We start from the raw sequence: 9770 nt of genomic DNA on the forward strand, positions 1-9770 counted from the left end.
AGTTTTGAGCACTTTGACTACTTTGGACGAAATTGGGTAATAAATTGATTCAAAACACTTAGAAACACAAACTAAGACACTTTCTAACTAAATTGGACACTAAAGTAAAGGGGATTGAGGTTTTGACGAATTTGAAAACAAAACTTAAAACTTTGTAAAACGAACAGATTTTTAAACGAATTTGGATTTAATGAATGGAATGAAGGCTAGCTAAGGGGTTCATCTCCACACATGCCATACTTGCACACAAAACGATTTCTAATTCCTTTTCAATAAACCATGAATTCTCAACGCCCCAGATTAACCGTGAATTGCACTAATTAACCCTCAGATTTTCCTAACGTTATTGAATTGGATGATTGCATACGACAACCCAAAGCATTCCCCACAAGTTCCCTACATGAATTGCATAATAGAGATACAAGCAAGAATCATTAAGTTCTTTGAAAACCATAAGCATTGACGAAGCACTCGTTACTATGAATTGCATGAAACTTATGCCAAGAATTTACTTAACGCAATTGAGATCATCAACTTTTACTACTTGTGAATATAAGTCTGTAACGATTAGGTGAAATTTCCTTATATCCTAGCATTAGATTTACGCATGATAATTAAGCGTGCACTCTCAACCAACACACACAAATCAGTTTAATTCAAATAGATAAGTAAATTGAATTCACAACTTATGAAACGCAATTAGAGGTAATCAAATCATATAGCAAGCATGATCATGGTTTCGAATCCCCCCCTAGCCAAGGGGGGTTTAGTTCCTCATACGTACAAGACAAAGAGAAGTAAATTTAAACATTGAAATCAAAGGAGAGGAAACACCTAAATATTCCAGCCACTCGAACTTGAATTGCATGAACTTCCAAGCCCTCTTCTCCTCCTCTTTGTTGCGGCACAAGGTCTATGGTGGGTTTGTGGATGATTTAGGTATGTATGGTGGTGCGGCAAAGTTTGGTGGTGGTGTATGGAGGTTGATATGGAGGTGTGGAAGTAGGGGAATGGTGTATGGTTGGTTGTAAGGTCACGGCAAGGGTGAATTTCTGAATGAATGTATGAAAGTTGTGTGAAGGGGTCGTGGTGATTAAATGGCACGGCAAGGGGGTCTATTTATAGTGCAAAATCCCTCTAAATCAGCAAGGAAAAAGGACTAAGTATTTGAAGATGACAAGGAAATCAAAACCCATCAGGAATAGGCCATCTAGAAGGTAGGAAACCCCAAAGGAAAAGGAATAGAGGCGCCAGATTTTTAGGGTTCTAGAAACAAAGTGTTTTGTGGCAGAAATTGGCACTTCTAGAAGGATTTGGGGCGCCACCTTTGTAGGAGATAAGATAAGGTTCCTAGAATCATGTTTTAAGGGCCAAATTTGTAGGGAAAAAGAGATAAGGGTGCGGCACCTTTGTAGGGATAATGTTAGGGCTTCTAGAAAGCCTAAAAACTAAGGGGATTTGGATAAAACCCACGGCAAAGATAGGATAGGGCATCTAAGGCTTCTAGAAACCCTCCAAGATAAGGTAAAGTGCATGGCATCCTTATAGGATTAGGATAAGGTGTCCTAAAGTGTTTAGGACTCCTCTTTGTGGCTGAAAACCTTGTGCATTAGGATTAGGAAAGCTAATCCTTCTTCATCTCAGAATTCTTCTCCTTCTTGGACTTGGAAAACTTCTTTGTTGCTGCAACTTGAGGCCATTGGGATTTAACTTTCCTACTTCAATTTGGAAACCTTGCTCAAGTAGGAATCATCATCTTCAAGTCTTCAATTTCGTCCATCCTCTTGGCTCCAAGCATATGATATCCATTCCAAGCTCTAATTTGCTCCAAAAGGCTCCAAAATGCATCCTTTTGCATACTTTGCCCTTAAATCCTGAAAATACATAAAACTAGCTTAAAAGACTACTTTACTAAGGAAAAACACTATAAATGCACAAGAACAAGGTAAACTAAGGTGCATAAATATGCCCCTATCAAGCAACCATCAAAGGAATCTCCAAAGACACTGAAATCATCCATAAAAACTTCAATTATTTTCTCAACATAATCGGAAAATATGCTCATCATGCATCTTTGAAATGTGGCAGGTGCATTACATAAACCAAAAGGGCACGTGAAAGTGGTTTTTTCTTGGTCCTCGGGTGCAATGTCAATTTGATTATGACCGGAATAACCATCAAGAAAACAATAGAAAGCATAACCGGCTAACCTCTCAAGCATTTGGTCAATGAACGGCAATGGGAAGTGATCCTTCCTCGTGGTGGCGTTTAGCTTCCTATAGTCGATGCACACCCTCCAACCAGTTTGAATGCGCGTAGGAACAAGCTCATTCTCGGCATTTGCAACCACAGTTACTCCGGATTTCTTTGGAACCCATTGCACGGGCGAAACCCACTTACTATCCGAGATTGGATAGATTACTCCACAATCCAAAAGCTTGATTATCTCATTTTCCACAACTTCCATCATCGGAGGGTTGAGACTGCGTTGAGCCTCTCGAGATGTTTTGGACCCCTCTTCTAGAAGTATGCGATGCATGCACGTAGTAGGGCTAATTCCCTTTCTGTCGGCCAATGTCCATCCAATTGCCGTTTTGTACTCTTTAAGCACTCGCACCAATTTGTTTTCTTCTTGTGCCGTGAGTGAGGATGAGATAATGACGGGCAATGTCTCATCCTCGCCCAAGAAAACATACTTCAAATGACTAGGCAATGGCTTAAGTTCGAGTGTAGGTGGCTGCACAACTGAGGGAAGCATTTTATTAGCCGAAACTGAACTTAAAATAGGGTCCAAAAACTTACCCGATTGTGATGGCAATGACTCGAGGGCAGCCACCATCTCAATAATATCCTCATTAGGGGGCACGGCCAAGGATTCCTAATGCATGCCGTGGGGTTCCTTGGTGGTTGTTTCCATGTTTTGCATGTCCTTTCCTTGTGCAATAACCAATTCAAGTGCATCGTCCTTCAAATTGTCCAAATGGTTATGCACCAAAGAGTCAATTATATCAATAGCAAAACATGAATGATTCTCACTAGGGTACTTCATAGAATCAGAAAGATTGAAATCAATAACTTCCCCATCAAATTCCATCGTCAAAGTGCCATTATAGACGTCAATCTTCGTACGAGCAGTTTTCATGAATGGCCTTCCAAGGAGAATGGGTAATGACGGGGCTTGGTCCGAGTCATCCATCTCAAGTACGTAGAAATCCGCTAGAAAGATCAAATGATTAACCTGCACTAAAACATCTTCCAAAACTCCCTTTGGATAGGCATTAGATCTATCGGCCAATTGTATAATAACACCATCATTTTTCAACATTCCTAGGTTCATAGATGCATAAATTGAATATGGCATGACATTTATGGATGCACCTAACTCTAACATGGCAGATTCAAACCTAGAATTACCAATAACACACGGAATTGTGAAACTACCCGGATCTTTGCATTTAGGGGGCAGTTTGCGTTGCAAGATGGCTGAGACGTTTTCACCCACTTTTACAACCTCCTTGGTCGAAATCCTCCTCCTATTAGTGCAAAGTTCCTTCAAGAACTTGGCGTACCTCGGGACTTGCTTAATTGCATCCAAAAGAGGGATATTGACTTGAACTTTGCGAAACGTCTCGAGAATGTCCTTTTCCGCTTCCTCTTTTTTTATTTGCTTAAACCTACTAGGAAAAGGAACATTCAAAGGAAAAGCATTAGTAGGAACTGAACTTGACACGTTTTTACCTTTATTGGATGAATTGGACGGTTTAGGATCACATGAGGCTTGCGACAAAGGTGTGTCCACCTTGGCCGTGAGTGAGCTTTGTTCCTCCTCTTCAATTCTCAATTCTTCCTCCTCGTTGGAATGTGATGTGGGTGGTCTAGGATCAGATCCAACTTGCTTTCCACTTCGCAAACTCATAGCTTTTGCAGATTCGAATCCACCTTTCGGATTGACCACGTTTGAACTTGGCAACCTACCTTGCTCTCGAAATTGTCCCCGGCAACGGTGCCAAAATTTGATGTGAGAATTATACGCACACAAATTAAACCCTCTTTTTATCAATTGTAGTGAAGAATGTAAGTAGGGATCGTTCTGGACCGGGGATTAAGAGGGATTGTTAATCACTTGGATTTGCCTCTCCTTAGTTTGAGTTTGTACTTCCTGCGTCAAAGTAGTAAGTAACTTAACAACTTGATCATTATCCAAAGACATACCTGAGCTTGTTGGGGTAGATTGCGATTGAGTTTGATTGGGGACGAATGGCTTTGTATAAAAGCCCGATGGTTGCTGCCTAAATCCTCCTTGTTGTTGGGGTTGTTGAGGATCCCGCCATTTGAAATTTGGATGATCACGCCAACCGGGATTGTAGGTAGTGGAGAAGGGGTCACCACGATTTTGGTATTGATTCCCATATCCCACGGCATTGAGTGTCTCCCACCCTCCATTCTCGATCAATTGTGGGCACTTATCCGTGGGATGTCCTTGCATGGAGCACACACCACAAGAAGCTACGGTTTGGACTTTTGGATCGTCCATCACCTGAGAAAGCCAAGTAGTGAGGTTAGCCATTTGATTTTGAAGTTCGGTTATGGCACTTACCTCATTGACTTGGTGTTGCCGTGGGGTACTCCTCTGTCCAACGCCTTCGTATTGTTGAGCGTTCAATGCTCGATTAGCAATCAAGGTCTTTGCAGCCGTGGGGGTCTTGTCCAACAAGGCTCCTTCCGCTGAGGCATCTAGCATTTGACGTTCGATTGGTAGAAGTCCCTCGTAGAAGTATTGTAAGAGAAGTTCCTCCTTCATCTGATGTTGTGGACATGAAGCAACAAGAGATTTAAAACGTTCATAATAAGTAGGAAAAGATTCACCTTCATCTTGTTGAATTCCACTTATCCTTTTTCGTAGGAGGATAATTCGAGAAGTTGGGAAAAACTTCTCGAAGAAAGCCCGTTTCATGCTCTCCCAAGATGTGACAGTTCCGGGAGCCAATTCATACAACCAATCTTTAGCTTTATCCATTAGAGAGAATGGAAAAGCTCTCATCTTCAAGATGTTTCCATCGACATTCACCGGGGTCATGCTCGAACAAACAACTTCGAACTCCTTTAAGTGTTTGTTTGGATCCTCCATGGACAGCCCATGGTACTTCGGAATGTGATGTAACAAACTTGACTTCAATTCGAACTCGACAGTCTTATCTGGAGCCGCCCTAGGATATTGAATACATAGAGGTGCGTCATTGTCCAATCCCGAAGTGCAAAGCTCCTTGATTGTTAGGTTGTCCGCTGCCATGTCTACTTCACCCACTCTTGCCGTTGGTTCCTCTTCTTCAAATTCAGAAACGGACTCGGAACTTTCACTTGATTCACTAGGTTCTGGGTTCTTTCTCTTTCGTCTCAACTCTCGCTCGAAATCGTCGTCAAAGTCCAAGATATGTTCACAAATCGGATGAGAACTCCGAGTCATAAACTAGTACCTAAAACAAGAAAATAAACAAGATTAAGAATCTGGAATAAAATAAAACAAACGAAAATAAAACAATCCAAGGGATTAGCAAAGTTGCTAATCCCCGGCAACGGCGCCAAAATTTGATGTGAGAATTATACGCACACAAATTAAACCCTCTTTTTATCAATTGTAGTGAAGAATGTAAGTAGGGATCGTTCTGGACCGGGGATTAGGAGGGATTGTTAATCACTTGGATTTGACTCAAAAACGTAAAAACACAATATAAAACACCAAACTAGACCCAAAGAATGCAAAACTAAAGTTTAAAACACTAAGACATACCAAAAGACTCAAAACAGCAAGAAAACACTCAAAACTGCCTTAAAACTACTTTCTGACGAATTTGAAAACAAAACTTAAAACTTTGTAAAACGAACAGATTTTAAAACGAATTTGGATTTAATGAATGGAATAAAGGCTAGCTAAGGGGTTCATCTCCACACATGCCATACTCGCACACAAAACGATTTCTAATTGCTTTTCAATAAACCATGAATTCTCAACGCCCCAGATTAACCGTGAATTGCACTAATTAACCCTCAGATTTTCCTAATGTTATTGAATTGGATGATTGCATACGACAACCCAAAGCATTCCCCACAAGTCCCCTACATGAATTGCATAATAGAGATACAAGCAAGAATCATTAAGTTCTTTGAAAACCATAAGCATTGACGAAGCACTCGTTACTATGAATTGCATGAAACTTATGCCAAGAATTTACTTAACGCAATTAAGATCATCAACTTTTACTACTTGTGAATATAAGTTTGTAACGATTAGGTGAAACTTCCTTATATCCTAGCATTAGATTTACGCATGATAATTAAGCGTGCACTCTCAACCAACACACACAAATCAGTTTAATTCAAATAGATAAGTGAATTGAATTCACAACTTATGAAACGCAATTAGAGGTAATCAAATCATATAGCAAGCATGATCATGGTTTCGAATCCCCCCTAGCCAAGGGGGGTTTAGTTCCTCATACGTACAAGACAAAGGAAAGTAAATTTAACCATTGAAATCAAAGGAGAGGAAACACCTAAAAACTCCAGCAACTCGAACTTGAATTGCATGAACATCCAAGCCCTCTTCTCCTCCTCTTTGTTGCGGCACAAGGTCTAAGGACAGGTTTTGGGTGGTATTTGTATGGAGGAATGGATGTGTGATGGTAGGGTAGTGTTTAGGAGGGATGGGGAGTGCGGCAAGGTGGGAAAATATGGAGAATGGTGAAGGATGGCTGCGGCAAAGGGTTGGGAATGTATGAATGTTGTGTGAAGGGGTGGTGGTCTAAATGGTGCGGCAAGGGCTGTTTATATAGGCTAGTTTGGCACACTTAGTAAAGGAAAAGGATTGCATAATCCCATTGAAAAAGGGTTAACTCAAGGCAGAAATCAAGTGGGATTTGGAATAGGTAGTGCGGCTAGGAATTAGGGAGTTCTAGAAGGCTAGGTGCGGCACACATGTAGGGATAGGATAAGGTGTTCTAGAAACTGTGTTTAAGGCAGATTCCTAATCCTAAAGGGCCTAGGACATGTGATATAAGAGTAGGAAAAGGATTGTGATTCCTAAACCTACAAGGAATGGTGTCTTGCGGCATTGGTATGGATAAGTCTTCTAGAAACTGAAATAGGTGTTTAGATGTGTAATTGATTCCCCCTAATTAGCTAGGTTTAAGTCCCAATCTGATTTGGATAGGATAGAATAGGATAATGTTAGAGTTAGGATAGGATAAGGTTTCTAGGATAGGATAAGATAAGGTTGGATAAGGTTGGATAAGGTTCCTTGTTTCTTGCTTCTTCCTTATCTTCATTGGAATAGAACTTCTTCCACCAGATTTGTAGCCTTTCCTAGCTCTTCTTGTCTTCAATTTCGTCCATCCTCTTTGCTCCATGGTTAAGCTATCCAATCCATGCCCAAAAATGCTCCAAATAGCCTCAAAATGCACTTTCTTGCTCCCTTTGCCATTAGAACCTAAAAACATACGAAAATGGCTTAAAATACTAAAACTATGGATTAATAACATAAATGCATGAAAACAAGCTAAGTAAGTCGCCTAAATATGCTCCTATCATAAACCGTGCTCTAAATGCACAACAATATGAAGGAATTGGGCAAATGGACCCCCCACGGCAACAATTGCATGAGGTAAGTTCTCAATTCGACATTCAATCTTGATAGGAGCATATTTAGGCGAGTTAGTTGGCTTGTTCTTGTGCATTTACCTTGTTATTTCTTAGTTCTTTAAGTCTTTTAAGCCATTTTCGTATGTTTTCAGGTTCTAAGGGCTAAAGGAGCAACGAAGTGCATTTTGGAGTCTTTTGGAGCACTTTTGGGCTAAAGATGGATAGCTTTTGCTTGGAGCCAAAGTGTTGGACGAAATTGAAGACCAAGTGAGCCTAGAATCGAAGGAAGAAGGAGGAATCAAGAATTGGAAACCAGTTTCCATTATTGGGAGTTTCCAATTGTGAAGGTGTCCATTTTTGAAGTTTCCAAATAATGTTGGTTGCCTAAATCACATGTTCTAGAAGCCCTAGACATGTCCTAAATTGTGCTGCACCTTACCTTCCTTTTCTCTCCAAATTTCTGGCTTTAGAATCCTTTCCCTTTTCCTTGCCGTGAGATTCTTTCTCATAAGTCCCAAAATCAGTCACAAATCTTGTTTCCTTTAATTCTTGGTCAAAGGCACATTCCTGATTTCTTTTTCCCTTTCTTGCCGTGAGTTTAATTCCTTTTCTCTCCCAAAATCTGCAAGATTATGTCACGATCCCTTTCTTAAAAGTCTTAGCCGCACCTATACATTCCCTTTCACTAAAAAAATCTGCAAGTTTAATTGCACTTTCCCCTTCTTTTCCTCCCTTTGCCGCAAGACTTAGCCTTTTTCCTTAATTCCTGATTTCAATTACCTATTCTAAAGGGATTTAACTTAATTCCTGATTCTTAGAATTGATTTGGGGGAATTAAACACTTACTTATTTCCTATGCAAGCCTTGCCGTGCCTTAATAAAGGGTTTGAGGGTCAGATTAGGGGGGATTCACCATTCGACATCCCTTGGACACAATTCTATACCTTGCCGTAGCTTCCTTCTAAACCCTTGACAATTTCTGACCTTTCACAACCCCTTGCCGCACCACCACTCATCTATACACATCCTTAGACCCTTGTGCCGCAACAATTAGGAGAGGAAGGAGGCCTTGAACGTTTCATGCTTGCAGATTGGGGCGTTCTTAGGTGTACTTCGTTCTTGTTTTCAATGTTTACTTTGTTATTACTTTTTGAGTTTGTTGTAATCATGAGTGGCTAAACCCCTAATTAGTTAGGGGAAAGTTTGAAGCCATGAACATGTTTGAGATATGAATTGATTTCTTCCAATTGTGATTTGTTAAGTTGTGATTGCAATTCAATTATCTGTTTTATTCAAAACTTGTTCTTGTTTGTTGATTAAGGATGCATACTTAGTTTTCATGCATGAACTTGATGCTAGTTTATAAATGAGTTTCACCTAATCGTCACAAGTGATAGGAGCATATTCATGCGACTTAATTAGCTTGTTCTCGTGCATTTATGTTGTGTTTCCTTAGTGATTTTAGTGTTTAAAGTCACTTTTGTGTATTTTCAGATTATAAGGCCAAAGTGTGCAAGAAGATGCAAATTGGAGCCTTTTGGAGCAAAAAAGGAATGAATGAGTTGAAGACTTGAAGAAACGATGAATTCCTACTCCAATGATGAATTCCTACCAAAACGAGGATTCCTACTCAAACAAGGATTCCTACTTGAACTAGGAAAGTTAACCCTAGGTTTCCCGTTTTGGTAACCTTTCCTAATCTTAAACGTCCGTATTTTCTAGCCACTTTGAAGGCCTTGTAGGCACTTTAGGACATAAAACGAAGGCCCTAGGCCCCTTAAACACCCTTGCCGTGCCTTTTTCTCTTCTCCCCTTCCCTTGCCGTGCAAGGGGGGGGTATTTAGGTCCAAAGTTATGTACTTAAACCCTATTTCCCTTCCTAAACTCAACCCTAGCCGCACCTTGCAGCCATCCCCTTTAATTTCTGATTTAATTCCCTAATTCTAGCAACCTTTAAATTAATTTTAGTTAATAAAAATAAACTAGGGTTTGAATTTCTGAAACCCTAGGTTTTCCACCACCTAGCCGCACCCTATATTCTCTTCTTTGATTCATTCTTTTTAGCTTTCAGCCACAAAATCATCTCAGCCGCAATTCCCATCCATAAACCCTAAGCCTTCTAATCTGAGCCGTAC

General features: G+C 40.3%; 1 pseudogene; it reads right to left on the minus strand.

Moving 5' to 3' along the window:
- Positions 1 to 1974: 1974 nt before the first annotated feature.
- On the minus strand, positions 1975 to 8651 carry LOC148697998 (uncharacterized; annotated as a pseudogene).
- Between the last annotated feature and the right edge of the window lie 1119 nt (positions 8652 to 9770).

This window comes from Pyrus communis, chromosome 3 (assembly GCF_041283825.1).
Source record: "Pyrus communis isolate YQ-2024b chromosome 3, ASM4128382v1, whole genome shotgun sequence".
Lineage (NCBI taxonomy): Eukaryota > Viridiplantae > Streptophyta > Magnoliopsida > Rosales > Rosaceae > Pyrus > Pyrus communis.